Below are 18319 nucleotides of genomic sequence, written 5' to 3'. Positions count from 1 at the left end.
CATAACTATATATATTTTTTCTTTCCCTTCCCCCAGTCTTCTGTTAAGTTTCTCAACTTCCACATATGAGTGAAAACATATATCTGTCTTTCTCTGACTGACTTATTTCACTTAGCATAATGCACTCCAGTTCCATCCATGTTGTTGCAAATGGCAAGATTTCATTCTTTTTTGTTGCTGAGTAGTATTCCATTTTACATATATACCACATAAAAGGCTAAAATTTTATAAGATGATAAAACAAGAGGTCGTGTGGATGTGGAACAATGGGAATTTCATACTCTAATAAAGATAATGGAAATCATTACACTCACCTTGGAAAACTATTTGGATAGTATGTACTAATAAAACTGAGCATGTGCATGTGTAAAATTGAACGCATACATGTGCATACATGAGGAAACATGCCTAGGTAACATGCATGACTCTGCACTAAAAGGTACCTCTGAGAATGTTCATAACAAAATTACTTCTAGTAGCCAAATACTGGAAACAACCTAAATACCCATCAACTATTGAATGGATGAACATTATGGTATATTCATACAATCGAATATAATATAGAATGACGATAAACAAAACCACATAGAAACATAAAAAATAATTTTATAAACATCATACTGAGCAACATAATCCATGATTCCATTTTTATAAAGATAAAAATGCGGGGCACCTGAGTGGCTCAGCCGGTTAACCATCCAACTCTTGGTTTCAGCTCAGGTCATGATCTCACAGTTCATGAGTTTGAGCCCCACATCAGACTCTGTGCTGTCAGTGTGGAGCCTGCTTGCGATTCTCTTTCTCCCTCTCTCTCTGGCCCTCCCCCACTTGCTCTCTCTCTTTCTTTCTCAAAACAAATAAAAAAACTTAAAGAAAAGATAAAAATGAGGCAAAGTTAGCTATATTACATGTCAGAGTAGTAGTTACCTTTGAGAAAAAGAGAGATTGTGAGTGGGGCATAAGGAAGCCTCTGAAGAAATATTAATACTCTTGTTCTTAACCTAGGGCTGGTTACACAGCTATCAGAAGAGCTAATTGTGATAATTCATCAAGCTATGATGATTTTCACAAATTTCCATATGTTTATCAAAAAATGGACTTTAAGTGCAGCTCAGCCATAATGGGGGGTGCATGCAGCCCACATAGTATACATCTCTGAAGTGCTTGGTTCTGGTGAACAGGGGGCATTGTGCTGTAAGGCACCTAAGGACCTCTTCTTTATAGAGCCTCAACTTTCCAAGATCAGGAGACATAGCTGACTTTCCTAATACATAGAAACAGACACTGAGAGCTTGACAAAATAAGAAGACAGAGGAATATGTTCAAAAAGAGAACAGGACAAAACCATAGCAAGAGAACTAAATGAAACTGAGATAAGCAATATGCCTGATAAAAATTCAAAGTAATGGTCATAAACATACTTATGGACTCAGTAAAACCTTAAACAAAGAGAGAAAATATAAAAAAGAACCAATCTGAGATAAAGAACTCAATAACTGAAATAAAAAATACACTGGAAGAAATCGATAGCAGATTAGAGGAGGTGGAAGAACAGACTAGCACTTGGAAGACAGGGTAATGGTAAGCAATCAAGTTGAATAGAAAAAAGAAAACAAGCATAATAAAACATGAGAATCAGTTAAGGAAACTTGGTGACATCCTCAAAGGTAATAACATTTGCATTATGGGGATCTCAGAAAAAGAGAGAGAGAGAATGGGGCAGAAAATTAATTTGAATAAATGAAAACATCCCTAATCTGGGGAAGGGAACAGACATGTAGATCCAGGAAGCACGGAGAGTCCCCAACAAAATTAACCCAAAGAGGTCCACACCAAGACACATAATAATTAAAATGGCAAAATGTAGTGATAAAGAGAGAATTTTAAAAGCAGCCAGAGAAAAGAGTTACATACAAGGAAAACCCCGTAAGGCTATCAGCTAATTTTTCAGCAGAAACTTTGCAGGCCAGAAGAGAGTGGCAAGATATATTCAAAGTACTGAAAGAAAGAAACCTGCAACTAAGAATACTCTACTCAGCTTTATTATCATTCAGAATAAAAGGAGAGACAAAGAGTTTCCCAGACAAACAAAAGTTAGAGGGCTCATCACCACTAAAGCAGCCTTATGAGAAACATTAAAGGGAATTCTTTGAGTGGAAAGAAAATGCCATAATCAGGAATAAGAAAATTATGAAAGGAAAAATTTTCATAGGCAAATGCAAACATATAATAAAGTAGTAGATTAATCATTTATAAAACCATAATGGAGGCTAAACCACAAAAGCAGTAAAATCAACAAAATCCATAAAAATCAGTCAAGGGATTCACAAAATAAAAGGATATAAAGTATGACATCTTATACATAAAACATGGGGTGGGGGAATAAAAATTTTATAATGAGTTCAAACATAAATGACCTGATATAGACTGCTATATGCATAAGATGTTACATCTGAACCTAATGGTAACCAAAAATCAAAACCTGTAATAGATACATAAAAAATAAAGAGAAAGGAAACCAATCACATCAAGCCATCAAACCACAAGGGAACAGAACAAGGAAAGAAGGAACAGAGAAGAACTACAAAAACAAACGTAAAATAAGTAGCAAAATGGCAATAAGTACATAACTATCATAATTACTTTAAATGTAAATGAACTGAATGCTCTAATTAAAAAACATAGGGTAACTAAATGGATAAAAAAGCAAGACCCATCTATATGCTGCTACAAGAGACTCACTTCAGATCTAGACACATGCAGATTGAAAGTGAAGGGATGGAAAAACATTTACCATGCAAATGGAAGTGGAAAGAAAGCTGTGGTAGCAATATTTACATTGGACAAAATATACTTTAAAACAAAGTCTATAATAAGAGACAAAGAAGGATACTACATAATGATAAAAGGAACAATCCAACAAGAAGCTATAACGACTGTAAATATACACCCAATATGGGAGCAACTAAGTACATAAAACAACTATTGATTGACATAAAGGAAGAAATTGACACTAATACAATAATAGTAGGGGACTTTAATGCCCACTTATATCAATGGATGGATCATCCACACAGAAAATCAACAAGGAAAGAGTGGCTTTGAATGACACATTGGGCCAGATACATCTAACAGATATATTCAGAGCATTCTATCCTGAAACAGTGGAATACACATTCTTTTCAAGTGCATATGGAAATTCTCCAGAAGAAATCACATTAGGCCACAAAACAAGTCTCAATAAATTTAAAAAAGTTGTAATCATATCATGCATCTTTTCTGACCACAACAGTATGAAACTAGAAATCAAGAAAATCTGGAAAGAATTAAAATACATGAAGGTTAAATAACATACTATTAAACAATAAATGGGTCAACCAAGAAATCAAAGAGGATATCAAAAAATACATGGAGACAGGGGATCCTGAGTGGCTCAGTTGGTTAAGTGTCTGACTTCAGTTCAGGTCATGATCTCACAGTTTGTGAGTTCAAGCCCCGCATCGGGCTCTGTACTGACAGCTCGGAGCCTGGAGCCTGCTTTGTATTCTGTCTCTGTCTCTCTCTGCCCCTCACTTGCTCTCTCACTCTCTCTTTCTCTCAAAAATAAACATTAAAAAAGTAAAAAATAAAAAATGAAAAACTACATGGAGACAAATAATGAAAACACAATGACCCCAAATTTTTAGGATTCAGCAAAAGCTGTCCTAAGAGGGAAGTTTATAGCAATACAGGCCTACCTAAAGAAACAAGAAAAATCTCAAACAAACAACCTAACCTTAGACCTAAAGAAGCTAGAAAAAGAAAAACAAACAAAGCCCAAAGCCAATGGAAAAAAGGAAATAGTAAAGATTAGAGCAGAAATAAATGAAACAGAGACTAAAAAAATAAACTGAATAGCACAATGAAACCAGGATAAGATAAACAAAATTGATAAACCTTTAGCCAGACTCATCAAGAAAAAAGAGAGAGGACTCCAATAATTAAAATCAGAAATAAAGGAGGTGAAATAACAACTTACACCCCAGAAGTGAAAAGTATTATAAGACAATAGTATGAAAAACTATATGCCAACAAACTGGACAACCTAGAAGAAAATGGATAAATTCTTAGAAATATATAATCTTCCAAAACTGAATCAGAAAGAAATAGAAAATTGGAACACACCAATTAATAGCAATGAAATTAAATCAGTAATCAAAAAACTTCCAAAAGACAAAAGTCCAGAACCAGATGGCTTTATAGGTAGATTCTACCAAGCATTTATTTTTTTTTTAATATATGAAATTTATTGTCAAATTGGTTTCCATACAACACCCAGTGCTCATCCCAAAAGATGCCCTCTTCAATGCCCATCACCTACTCTTCCCTCCCTCCCCCCCCCCCCCATCAACCCTCATTTTGTTCTCAGTTTTTAACAGTCTCTTATGCTTTGGCTTTCTCCCACTCTAACCTCATTTTTTTTTCCTTCCCCTCCCCCATGGGCTTCTGTTAAGTTTCTCAGGATCCACATAAGAGTGAAACCATATGGCATCTGTCTTTCTCTGTATGGCTTATTTCACTTAGCATCACACTCTCCAGTTCCATCCACGTTGCTACAAAGGGCCATATTTCATTCTTTCTCATTGCCACGTAGTACTCCATTGTGTATATAAACCACAATTTCTTTATCCATTCATCAGTTGATGGACATTTAGGTTTTCTTCCAAAATTTGGCTATTGTTGAGAGTGCTGCTATAAACATTGGGGTACAAGTGCCCCTATGCATCAGTACTCCTGTATCCCTTGGGTAAATTCCTAGCAGTGCTACTGCTGGATCATAGGGTAAGTCTATTTTTAATTTTTTAAGGAACCCCCACTGTTTTCCAGAGTGGCTGCACCAATTTGCATTCCCACCAACAGTGCAAGAGGGTTCCCATTTCTCCACATCCTCTCCAGCATCTATAGTCTCCTGATTTGTTCATTTTCTACAAAGCATTTAAAGAAGAGCTGGGGCACCTGGGTAGCTCAGTCAGTTAAGCATGCAACTCTCAATTTCGGCTCAAGTTGTGATCTAATGGTTTGTGGGACTGAGTCTTACACTGGGATCCATGCTGGCAGCACGATACCCACTTGGGATTCTCTCTCTCCCCCTCTCTCTGCCCCTCCCCTGATCATGCTCACTCTCTCTCTCTTTCTCTCTCAAAAATAAATAAATAAGTTTAAAATAAAAAAAAACAAATTGAAGTCACAAATGAAAGGATATTCCATGCTCATGGATTGAAAGAACCAATGTTGTTAAAATGTGCACATCACCCAAAGCAATCTACAGATTTAATACAATCCTCATCAAAATACCAACAACATTCTTCACAGAACTAAAACAAATAATCCTCAAATTTGTATGGAACCACAAGAGACTGAATATCTAAAGCCATATTGAGAAAGAAAAACAAAGCTGGAGGTATCACAATCCCAGATTTCAAGATATACTACCAAAGCTATAGTAATCAAAATAGCATGTTATGAGCACAAAAGTAGACACATAGATCAATGGAACAGAAAAGAGATCACATAAATAAACCCATGTTTCTATGGTCAATTAATCTATAACAAAATAGGCAAGAATATGCAATGGGAAAAAGTCTCTTCAACAAAAGGTGTTGGGAAAACTGGATAGCTATAAAAAAAAGAATGAAACTGAACTACTCTTTTATACCATACACAAAATAAACTCAGAATGAATTAAGGACCTAAATGGGGAGACCTGAAACCATAAATTCTTAGAAGAAAGCATAGACAGTAGTTTCTTTGACATCAGTCATATAAACATTTTTCTATATCTGTCTCCACAGGCAAGGGACACAAAAGCAAAAATAAACTCTTGGGACTACATCAAAATAAAAAGCTTTTACACAGTCAAGGAAACCACTGACAAAATAAAAAGGCAGCCTATAAATGGGAGAAAATATTTGTAAATGATACATGCAATAAGGGGGTAATATCCAAAATACATAGAGAACTTATAAAACCCAACACCTAAAACAAAAACAAAAACTGAAAAAAAACAATCTGATTAAAAAATGGACAAAGACCTGAATAGACATTTTTCCAAAGACAACATACAGATGGCCAACGACATATGAAAATATTCTCAATATCACTAATCATCAGGGAAATGAAAATCAAAACCACAATGAGATAACTCTTTACTTATGTCAGAATGGCTACAATCAAAAAGCATGGGCAAGGATGTGGAGAAAAAGGAACCCTTTGCGCATTGTTGGTAAGCATGCAAATTGGTGCAACCACTGTAGGAAACAGTGTGAAGATTCCTCTAAGGTTAAAAATAGAACTACCATATTATCCAGTCATTCCACTGCTGGGTACTTACCCAAAGAATATGAAAAAACTTACTTGCAAAGACATATGCACCCCAATGTTTATTGAAGTATTATTTATAATATCTAAGATATGGAAGTAACCCGTGTCCATCAATAAATGAAATGGATAAAGAAGACATAGAATATTACTTAGCCATAAAAAGAATGAGATCTTGCCATTTGTAACAATGTGGATGGACCTAGAGGATATAAAGTGAAATGAGTCAGAGAAAGACAAACACCATGATTTCACTCAAATGTGAAATTGAAGAAACAAAACAAATGAACAAACAAAAGAGACAAAGCACTCTTTAAAATTTTTTTTTAATTTTTAAAATTTATTTTAATTCTAGTATAGTTAACATACAGTGTTGTATTAGTTTCACATGTACAATATAGTGATTCAACAATTTCTACACATTATCATGATGAGCACTGGGTAATATATAGAATTGCCAAATTATATTGTATACCTGAATCTAATATAACATTGTATGTTAATTATACCTCAATGAAAAAATTAAAATAAAATAAAGATTGAGTTTAGGCATTAAGCTAGCATTAAAGACTATGAGACATATTTCATTACATTAACAGAAATAAATGAACTAAACACTGAATTAATTAAAGGGGCTAGAAAATAGAGACAAAAGGAAGAGGATTAAAGAAATGGCAAGGAATAAAGATGAAATTAATGAAAGATAATACATACACAACCGGTATGAAGACCAAAAATGTTCTTTGAAGAGATTAATAAAAGCAACAAACCATGAGTATAATTGATCATAAGAAAAGAGAGAAGACAACAAGCAGTAATAGGAATTAACAGAACACAAATCTAATAATACAGTAGAAAAAATTTAAGAGAATCGTATCAGCATCTTGCTAGCAAAATTTTCAAAAGAGATCAATTTTCTACAGAGAAAAAATATCCAAAATGGACCCAAGAAAAACTAGGAAGCATGAACACAGAAGCATAAGAATCTGGTTCCAAGTATGACCCCTAAAAGCCCAAGAGATACATCATAATATAGGTGAATCTAGCAAATTTTTAAGAAAGTTAGCTCTTATTAATGCAAATTCTTTCAGAGAAAAAGTTAGAAAGCCACTCAGATGAGGCTACAATGTCTGATAGCAAAATAAGAAAACAACAGAAAATTAAAACAACAGAAAATTATGCTATAGGCCATCTTTAAGTTATAAACATAGATGAAAGCTTAAACAGAATGTTATCCAACCAAATCAAGAAACATATCAAAAGAATAATATCTCATGACCAAATAGAATGTATTCCAGGAATATAAGGATGATTCAGTATCTGAAAATCTAATGAAGTAATTCAGAATACTAACAAAGAAAATGAAAACTATCATCATCTTGTAGGTACCAAAAAACTATTTGATGAAATTCAACACTTATTCATGATTTTTAAATTCTTTACTTGTAAACCATTAAAAAATATTTCTATAGTAAGATGAAGGGTTTCAATGTAAAAAATGAACAGCAAGTATCATTCTTAGCAGTGAAATAAAAGAAACATTCTTAAGGAGAAAAAGATGCTAACTACTTCATTGACATTATCTCAAGAGGTCCCTTAATACTGTTTGCTAATCCTTTTATACTCTCCTAATTTCTGTTTATCTGCTCTCCAAATACTCTATTTTATCTTCCCTGTCTTCAAATTTGGGCATGCCTACTCCATTCACTTAGAATCCTTCAAATGTCCTAAGAGTCCCTACATGATCTGGTACCCCACTACCTCTTGATGCTCAGTATCACTGCTTTCTACTCTACCTACCTCTTGCTCTCTCACTTCCAACCACATCCCGGGCTGTGTCTCAGAAAAGCCTGGAGTACGCCTACCTGATGGTCTTTGCAGACAAGCAATTCTCTTACCTCCCTTGAGTTTCAGTTCAAATATCACCTTCTCCAATTGCCTTGTTTTGGATAAAATTAGAGATGGTTTTCTCTCAAGAAAACAGTCTCTCAAGAAAACAACTCCCAACGAAACATGAACTTATATGTCTTTTCAAAATTCTAATCACATTGGCCCCACCCCAAGTCCATCATCCCTAGTCCAATCACCACTGAATCCAATTAGCTATCCAACCACCTCTTCCAACTGAACTCACAATGTTCTTTGTTTTAGTAAACACCCTCATTTTCAATGTTACCAGCTACAAAGCATGCGTGTTTTGCCTGAATTTTTTTCTTGGAGACTTCTTACAAGAAAATAAAGACGGGAAATGACGGCCAACCCTCAACAAATCTGAAATTGTGTTTAAAAATAAAAATAAAAACAATTTGTAAGCTCAAACAGCTTTCTCCACAGCCAGAGCTACTGTGACTGTTGAAACTGCCAAGGACTGAGTAAGGAGGAATGGCTGGAAGATGATATAGAGCAGTTAATGCTGGGCTTTCCAGGTAAACTACCTAGATGTACCTATGGGGGGGACAAGTAAGCCTACTCCTATCTTTTTTTTTTTTTTACTGTTTATTTATTTATTTCTATTGAGAGAGAGAGAGAGAGAGAGAGAGAGAGAGAGAGAAAACGTGAGCACAAGCATTGGCGCATGAGTTGGGGAGGGGCAGAGAGAGAGGGAGAGAGAGAATCCCAGGCAAGATCCACACTCAGTGTGGAGCCCCATGCGGGGCTCAACTTCACGAGTGTCAGATCATGACCTAAGCTGAAATCGAGTCAGGCGCTTAACCAACTGAGCCACCCAGGTGCCCCTAGCTTACTGCTATCTTAAGTTGGTGTTTGAAATCAGAGCGGACCTCCTGGAGATTCTGATTCCACTTGGAGTCACCTTAGAAAATTATTGGAAATTTCTGACTTTTTCTGGACAAATTGCCTGGAAGTTTGCCAGAAACCAAGAGCACAAGCACATTTTGTGGGATCTGAAGGTTATATAAATTGTAGAACCCTCCTAGGAACAGAAAGATTTCCTTGGGAACACTGACAGGACGGGAAGAAAATAGTATAGGAAAGATAGCACAGTTGTTAGGGAACAAAACATATTAGCATTTGGGTCTGCCCAAAAACTATAGGGAAGAAAAGACAACCTTGCCAAAGAAGTGTGGTGAGGAGGAGCTCCTGGGGAAGAGTCAACCACATTATGGTTAGAGATTGAGGCATTTTATCTCACCCTACAGTCTCCCCAATAAGACTACACCAGATCACCTCAAAATAATAGAAACTCCTCACATCTCCTGTGGTTCCCAAGAATCTTGGCACCCTAGGTTCTTCCACCTTATTCGAGGTCCATCCAGACAAGAGGAAGCTAGGACGCATGCCCAATCCAATGTCATCCCATTCCCCAACAAGGTCACCATAGTTTGGCTTCTTTATTAAACATAAACTCTTTTTCCTTTGGGTCTGGGATCTGAAGCCAAAATAGCCAAGGAAGGGTTTGCTTTCTGTGACCTGGTGGCTACTGTAAAAGTACCCAAACAAACAGATGCTGCAGACTCAAATGCCAATGGCAGAGGCACTTTGAGTAAGCGGTGGTAGCTCTTGGCACCTCTGCTTTAGATGGACCCTAAGGCACTAAAGAATCTGCAGAGGTGGGATAAGGAGGATCAGTACACTCCTCTCCTTTTCCAACTTTAGTGTCCAAGGACGAAAGGAAGGTTATAGCTGGTAAAATAACCTCTCGGTCTTTACAGAACTTATTGCTAATAAATGTGGATGAGGGGACCAGATAACAATCTGGCTCGTCCTTAAGGGAACATGACAAATACAATTAATTTGGACTCTAAATTCTGGGTGGATGTCAAATAACATCTCTCTCTTCTTATTCCAGATATAACTGAGAGCACTCAAGAGTCTTGGGGATAGATGGTTATGAAGCAGTGTCCAAAAATGACCCTAGATGTTTACCCTAGAATGCCTCAACAATAGGGTAGTCCAAACTCCTTCCCCTAGCTGATGGGAAGTGGTTATGTACAGCTTCCCACGGGAATAATGGCTTGCTTCCCGTGGCTAGAGAACTGTACCATCTAAATGGACCCAAGGTCCCCAGCTGCCTCCTAAAGGGCAGGCCCCAAATAGCTGGTATGACATCTAGACTGATTCCCCCAGCAGTCTCTATGTACTGTTCCTGATAAAGTTGCTGCCATTGGAGCCCTATAAGAAGGAAGAACAGGGGAAGGAGCCCCTCCACAAGAACAAAACGAAAGTCATATCCAGCCTGCCTCCTGAACATGAGATGTCTCTCTGTGGAAATGCTAAAGAAAAAGGGGGACTGTGTGCACCTTGGACTTGATGTGTTTCCTTAACTCATACTGTGTAACTTTGAAGTATTTATCCCCGGGCCTTGAAAAACTGGTGGCAGCCCCCACAAGGACTATCCAGCGGGACAAAAAATTTCCCCATGAACAAGGAGCATTCAAAAGATGGGAAGAAAGCAAATAGTAAGGTTCCATCAGGGTTAGGTTTTTCCAGGCAAGTATGTCTCATGCAAAGTGGGACACTGATGGATTAGATTAGGTAGATGGAGTGATTATAATCATCGGCCATTAAATCTATCCTGGCTAAAAAAAGAAATGAGAACATGAGTGTGGTGATGGAGAATGAAATAGTATTTGACTTGTGGACTCAGTTTCTCCAGTGGGTCAAACAATCTTGTTAGAACACTAGGAAATGTAAGCTGGAAAGAGAATGGGGATGCTTGAAATGGACTTTTTTTTTTTAACTTAGGTATTTTTTAACCGAGTGTCATTTTATTGATGTCTTGAAATCCTTTTTACTTTATGCTATGAAATTTCAAACTGTCTGCCTCTACCCACATTATCTCACCCAAATTTCCCTTCCTTCCTTCTCAGTCCTTAAATTCCACCCCTTCTCAAGTACATGAAGTTGACCCCTTTTCTTCCTTTATGCCCACCCCCCCAAAAAAACACCATCTCTTCTCTCATCTCCTATTGTTCTCTCTTAGCACTTATTCTTCATACTTGATATACTATGAACAGCAAGAGTTACCTTTATTTAGTATGTCATTTTGCCAGGCCTTTTATTAAACACTTCCTAAATAGAGTCTCATTCAAACCTCACAACTGGTCATGTATGAAGTTGGTGCCATCACTGTCCCCAATTTATGGAGGAGAAAAATTCATATTTAACCCAAGAACTTGTGGTCTCAATCTCCAGAGCTATTTTTGTACTTGTCTTCCATATAAAAGTATTTTGAAAGCATGGTCTGTGTTCTGTTCTTTATTATAGTTTCCAAGGGATCTTGTAATTTCTATATTGTGCACTCCAAAAATTTATTCAAGAAATAATTAAGTGAGGCTATTTGGTATACACCTGCAGCCTCTCTCCTCTTGGTCACATGCTTTCTTCCTGCTCTTCTTTCTCAAGAGGACATACTCCTCTCTGGCTAATCTCTCCCTTTAAACCCCTTCAATCAATACCTCCCACTGTTCCAGGATGGTCAATTACATAATCACTATCACCTTTGCCTTTGTTAAATCTCAGTCACCTGTCTCTTAATTTAAGTTATTGTCCTTTCTCTCACTTTCCTTTCAGTACCTAACATGTCAAAAGCACAAACAGAAACAGTCTTTGTTCACAAACCCACTTCCTCCTCTCTCTCATCTTCTGGTTCTGCCCCCACTTCTCCACTGTAATTGATCTCCGTAAATCATCGAATTGCTTCCTCCCAAATGCTATTCCAGGGGTTATACTTTATCTCTCCACATCACTGATTCACGGAGCACCCCCTTCTTCGTCCTAAAACCCTGACCTCTAGGCACTGCTAATTCCTCTTAACTCTGGTTCTTCTTCTTTATCTCCCTGTTTCCACTTCCTCTTCCTACCACACGCAAGCAAACTAACCTCGAAGCTCCACTCTCTTAAGTGTCTTTCTTTCTTTCTTTAAATTCCCCATTTATGTTCATGGCTTTCTTTAGCATTGCACTCTCACTCTTCAAAGATAATATTTATTGTCATAATTTTCTATCATACCGACTTGCTCCTAACATTTTTCTTCATCTTGGACAGCCCACTGAGCCCCTGAAAATCAACTTTTTTAGTACAAATTGATCATCTTTCTCCTAAAATTAATTTCCTCCTTTAGATGTCTTTATTTCTACAAATGATAATACAGCTACCCTAGTCACTGTCCGCCTCAGACATTAGCCACTGTTTCTGCTGGAAGTATCTAAATACTGTGTTTAATAAAAGATTCCCTCCTGAATTACAAATTCTACTTACCACTCATTGAAAATAATTTATAACCATGGATTTGATGGTTGAATAAATTCTGTTTATGATACAAGTGACTGAACTTTGTACTATTGGACAGTTATTACTTATAAATATGTATCCTAATTTCAGTACCTTGAACAGTATGCACAGTAAAATATTGGTGAAATTAACAAAGTTCCTTAGATATGTGGCAATGGAATGATTGCACTGTAGGATTTAAATATCTTAAGGTCCTTAACCTGTTATTTCCAAAACTCTTCAGAAAGAATGTTTCACATCCTCACCATTAAGTAACTTTACTTTGGGGGGTGAGGGGAAAGGAAAAACAAACTACTTGTTTGGTAAGCAAAAAAGTGGAGCTCAAGTTTTAATTTACATTTCTTGGAGTACCAATAAGGCTTTTTTTTTTTTTTTTTCCTTTCATGAATATGAGCTATTTGCATTTCATCATATGTATTGGTTCATAACTTTGCCCATTTTCCTAGGACCATTTTAGGGTCCTAGTGCTTTTTCTCATGTACTTATATGAACATTTTACATATTGCCCATATGAAAATTTTACGTATTAAGCCCTTTATTAGATATGTTCATAGGTTTTTCCCAGTTTCTCGCTTCTTTATAGTTCCTTGATTTTATTTAATCTAAAATGTTGACACATATTTCAGTGTTTTAAGGTGAGTCTTTTGCTTTGTAATGTCTTTCACATCTGTTTAAAAAGTTTACTTCCCCTTCAGAGGCAGGTTAAGTAGTATCTTACTTTTTTCCCTTTTATATGTTAATTGTACCTTTAATTCTATTTTTTTTTTTTAAGTTAACTTGTTTTATTGTTTTGTGGGGATGATGTGAGGAAAAAGAAAGATGTAAATCTAATGCCTGGTCCTTTAAATATGTCCTGTTTGTTGTGTGTTTTCTCTCTTCCTCTCAAGTTTATAGATTTTCTTTATCCCAGTGTTCTTAAATTTTTTTTTCAGTCTCAAAATTCAGGTTCTTTAGTTTAAGGAAAAATTTTTTACTTCTTTGATGACTTCCTCTACTTTTTTCCTCTGTTTATTAACTCCTGTTATTTGGATATCAGGCCTCATGGATTGGGCCTTTAACTTTTGTAACTTTTCTTCTCCCAGTTTTCTATCCTTTTATCACTATGCTCTTCTAGAAAAACGTCCTCATCTTTACCTTCCCAAACTCCTTCAGTTGTCTTTTCCATCTTTCTCAAAATTTTAATTTCCAAGGCATTTTTGATCCCTTAGCTTTTTTGTGTGTATGTAGCTTCCTTGTCCCCCACCCCGTGTCTTATTGTCCTGTTCTTGTTTCATGGGTACATTTCTTCTATCTCTCTGAAAATATTAACATGTCAATGGCTTTTGAAGGTTCTTTTCCACCTGTATGGTCTGTTTCTTTGAAATTTCCTTTTATTAATTTTTTGTTTCAGTTTCTATCTTTCAGCTTTAAGGCTTTCCTCAAATGTCTGGTGATCCTTAGTAGTTGGTTCATATAGGACTATAACACAAAAAACTGTTTAGAAGCTCAGGGTGTATGGTGATTATGTTTCCCTAAATGATGATCTGTCTGGGCTGTTTCTTGGGTGAGCCTCTGATGTATCTCTGGGGCTGGTCATATTCAATAGTGACGGATCTTCTAGTATTCCTCCTGGAGGGGACAGGCCTGACTTCCCTAATATATGGAAAAGGGGCCCTGAAATTTCTAATATCCAACTTGTAAAGTTCACTAAGCCAGTTTGTTTTCCCTATGACAGCCACTCTCTCAAGAGGTGCTGGAAATTCCCAGTCCAGAGGCCATCTTTTTCACCTACTCTAGAAAATGAAGCTTAGTCTTCCATCAGGGCAAAAGAGGAGTTTAGAAAGGGAGGGGATCTGAGGCTCTAACTGATTCTTAGATTTAGTCTTCCATCAGGGCAACAGAGAAGTTTAGGAAGGGAGGGGATCTTAGGCTCTGACTGCTTCTTAGATTTTCAAGAAATCCTCCTTAGCCTCCTTTTAACCGCCACGTTCAGAGGTATCTAGTGCCATGAAAGCCTAAGTCTTTGGGTTCTGTAGAGACAATTGCATTGCTTCTTGGCTTTCCTCATTGCCAATTTAGGATTCAACTTTACAGGGTTTGGTAAATCAGTTTCTACTTGTCTACCTGTTTTTTTGTAAGCCAAAAATCCTATTATTGTTACTTGAGTGGAGTTTTGGAGGAAACAAAGTAAGCGATTGTACTTAAACCACCATCTTTATATCTTGTTTCCTCAAATATATCTCTCAATAGTACCTAACCCAAACCTTGGGCTCCAAATTCTTTGTCATTGTCCCTGACTCTATAATCTTCCTCTCTCACTTCTCTAAGTTATAACCCCTACCTTCCAGACCAACCTCCTCGAGACTCTTCCCCACCAACCCTAGGCCTCCCTGCCAACTATTTGTCTGGGCCACGTATTTGGTACTTAGCAGAAACTGTTGAAGTGGGAGCTATCCAGAATGTTTTACTTGACAGTTAGCTTTCACCTCTGATGGGTACTTGTCTAAAGCTATAAATCCCTTCCATGAGATGTGCTTGCTTCTCTCCCCAAGATATCTGCATGTTTCTGCCCCACAAATTTCAACATACTCTTCTTTATTAGCTGCGTGGAAAAGAGAAGATAAAAAAGTGATTTTTTTCTTGTACACTTTGTGCCTCAAATGCCAATGTTTGGTGTCAGTTTCTTTTTTAGGAACATCCAAGAGTTTGGTGGTTAGTGTCGGGCATGAACAGCATAGATTAAATTGTAACAAAGATTGGGACTTGGCCTTCATTTGGTTTTACTTTGTTTTGCAGGGAGGACTTGGCCTTTAAATCAGCAATTCAAATGTCACATTATGATTTTGTTGTGACATATAATAAACTGAGCATAGGAATATTAACCTCATTAGAGTTTTCTCTATTTACTTTCCTTTGTTACATGGATACTGTGGCAGTCACGGTGGTATCTAGCAGCAGAGAGAGGCAAGAGCCAGAAGTCTTTTTTGAACTCCATTATCTACAAGACACAGCCACTCTATTGAATTGAGGCAACTTCTAACATGTGCTTCTTTGAATTGCCAATACAGTTCTTGAGTAGCATGTAAGTCTGGTACTTGGACTTTTCCAGAGATTCTAAACTACTTAATGCTAAAAACAAACAAACAAACAAACAAACAAACAAAACACAAAACTCCTTTGCCTTAGACTACAGTGAATTCTAGAGTAAATTCTATAATATGCAGCTAAAAAACCCTGGCCAATAACTAATACACTTCCTCTCCCTCATTTCCACTCCTCAAAAATAATCACTCTTAGGTATTTTAGCTGTTTCTTGTGTTCGCTTTTTCCAACATTTCTAGACTTTTCAGTTTTAGATATTGTGGACAGTCATATTATAAAAGATACAGATTTAGTTCTCTTATGCTTCATCCCAACACAGACTTCCCCTACTCCATCCTCTCCTATAGCTGTATCAAATTTTTTGGTTAAACCAAGTCTATATTTTTACCATGCAAAACTCGTTACAGCTGAGTCATACTCGTTACAGCTGAGTCATGTAGTACACCATGACTGCATTTCCACATACAAAATTTTATTTATCAGGTAGTTAATAATTGTCTCATTGTTTCATTTGCTTGGTTTTATACATACTAATTCATTCCCAAATTCATTTCCAGTAGTGTAAATATCTTGTAGATACATAAAACACATCAGGTACCAAATCAGATTTCTCTCTTCAGAAATATCCTTCCTGGAGCCCTCCATATGCTTTCTTGAATCTGGACTGGTTAGTCTTTAGGGTGCTGCATAGCCTGCAGGCTAGAGTTTCTACTTATCATAATCCTAGAGATTCCCTTTCTCTATTATGTTAGATCCCTGATTCCTCCCACCTCAGTCTTCTTTCCTGGTTTACTCCCTTGTGTTGATGGAGCATGTCCACCAGGCGCATCCTTGGAGGTTACATTATAGATTATTAAGTAGTTTACAGAATCTTTGGAAGGACCAGAGAATAGGTTTTTAGACTGTGCATCTAGGAACAACACCCAAATTATCGAACAATCTATATTAAAGTATTCCTATACCTTCTTTTGTCCAAGGTACTAAAGACCATGGGCAACAGACATTACCAACTAGAGTCTATGCCACTGCTGCCTCTGAAAGCTCACTGTCCTTCACCACCTCCTCCAGGAACAAATCCTGTACAAAACCAACTTCCTCACATTTCTTCAAATTGAGGTGTTCCAATCAAGTGTCTGATGGGAAGAGCCTAAGTCATATGTCTATGTCTTTGCTAAAACAGATGCTGGATGATTGAATTCTGGCTTCAACCTTGGCAAGGCAGGAGACCTAATATGGGAATTTTCCTAAATATTAAAAAGGAAATTCAAAGTTGGTCATAAGTATATTAACTACCAAAGTTTGCATGTTTGAAAATGTCTTTGTTCTACCTTTACGTTTTTCTTTCAGGACCGTGAAGACATTATTCCATTGAATTCTAGCTTCCAGAAATCCAAAACCAATGTGTTTTGTGATCCTTTTTGTGCATCCTGTTTTTACTCTCTTGACACTTTTAGGATATTCCTTTGGTCCTGATTTTCACAGATTTCATTAGGACATGATCCGTAAGTCTTTTTTGTCAACTATTGAGCTAGACCTTCTGATATAGAAACTCATGTTCTTCGTTGCTGTGAGGCTGATATCATTTCTTTAATATATTCCTTCCCACTATATTTTCAGTTCTCTCTTTCTAGAAATACAATTAGTTGGTTATGAAACCTCTTGGACTTACCCTCTAATTTTCTTATCTTTGCTCTCCTATTTTCCATCTTTTTGTTCTTTTGTTACACTTTATTTTCCAAATCTTTTAGCAATTATTTTTAATTTCCATAAATTCTTTTTTGCTTTCTGAATATTCCTTTCATTATGGATTTCTGATATTTTCCATGGCTTCAGATTTTTTTCTCTCTCTAGAAGTATTAATTCTGGGGATTTTTTTAAGTTTCCATTTGTTTTCTACATTGTGTCTGTTTCCCCTGAATTCACTCTTCCAGGACGCTTTGGTTTCTGTCCTTCATGTTAAGTGCTTTCCTCATATATCTATTATTCTTGGCTTATGTTTAAGAGCCAGGCACTGAAGAGTTTTGTTTGCTATGTATGACTGGTAAGTTTCATTGAGAGTGCTCTGACAAGTATCCAGTCATTTCCTTTGGGGCTGAGGGCAACTGTCAGTACCTGCGGGTGAGAGTATAATGAAAAGACTTTAGGGGTGCCTGGGTGGTTCAGTTGGTTAAGTGTCTGACTTTGGCTCAGGTCATGATCTCACAGTTCATGGGTTCGAGCCCCATGTCAGGCTCTATGCTGACAGCTCTGAGCCTGGAGCCTGCTTCCAATTCTGTGTGTCTCCCTCTCTCTGTCCCTCCCCCGCTCATGCTCTGTCTCTTTCTCTCTCTCAAAAATAATAAGTAAACATTGAAAAAAAAAAAAAAGAAAAGGCTTTAGATTTGTGTATCTATTTCATTTGAAATTGGGGCTCAGGAATTTATGGTGTCTTAATTTTCTGTTTTTTAGAAACATTAAATAATAGAGAAAATTGCATATATAACAAAAACCTGCATTCCAAACAGCCAGACTTGACATTCTTAGCATTTTTTCATATTTGCTTCAAGTGTTTTTTTTAAAAAAACAGCTTTATTGAGATATAATTTACATAACAAAAATTTCACCCATTTTAAATGTACAATTCAATAAT

General features: G+C 36.7%; 1 protein-coding gene across 3 annotated transcripts in view; it reads right to left on the bottom strand.

Moving 5' to 3' along the window:
* Window positions 1-18319, bottom strand: part of KDM4D (lysine demethylase 4D) — a 34196-nt gene that overhangs the window by 3076 nt on the left and 12801 nt on the right. The window lies entirely within an intron of this gene.

The sequence above is a fragment of the Panthera pardus genome, unplaced genomic scaffold, assembly GCF_024362965.1.
Source record: "Panthera pardus isolate Hobbes unplaced genomic scaffold, ASM2436296v1 HiC_scaffold_12, whole genome shotgun sequence".
NCBI lineage: Eukaryota > Metazoa > Chordata > Mammalia > Carnivora > Felidae > Panthera > Panthera pardus.
The sequence above is the reverse complement of the archived record's forward strand: the minus strand, read 5'-3'. Positions and strand labels throughout refer to the sequence as shown.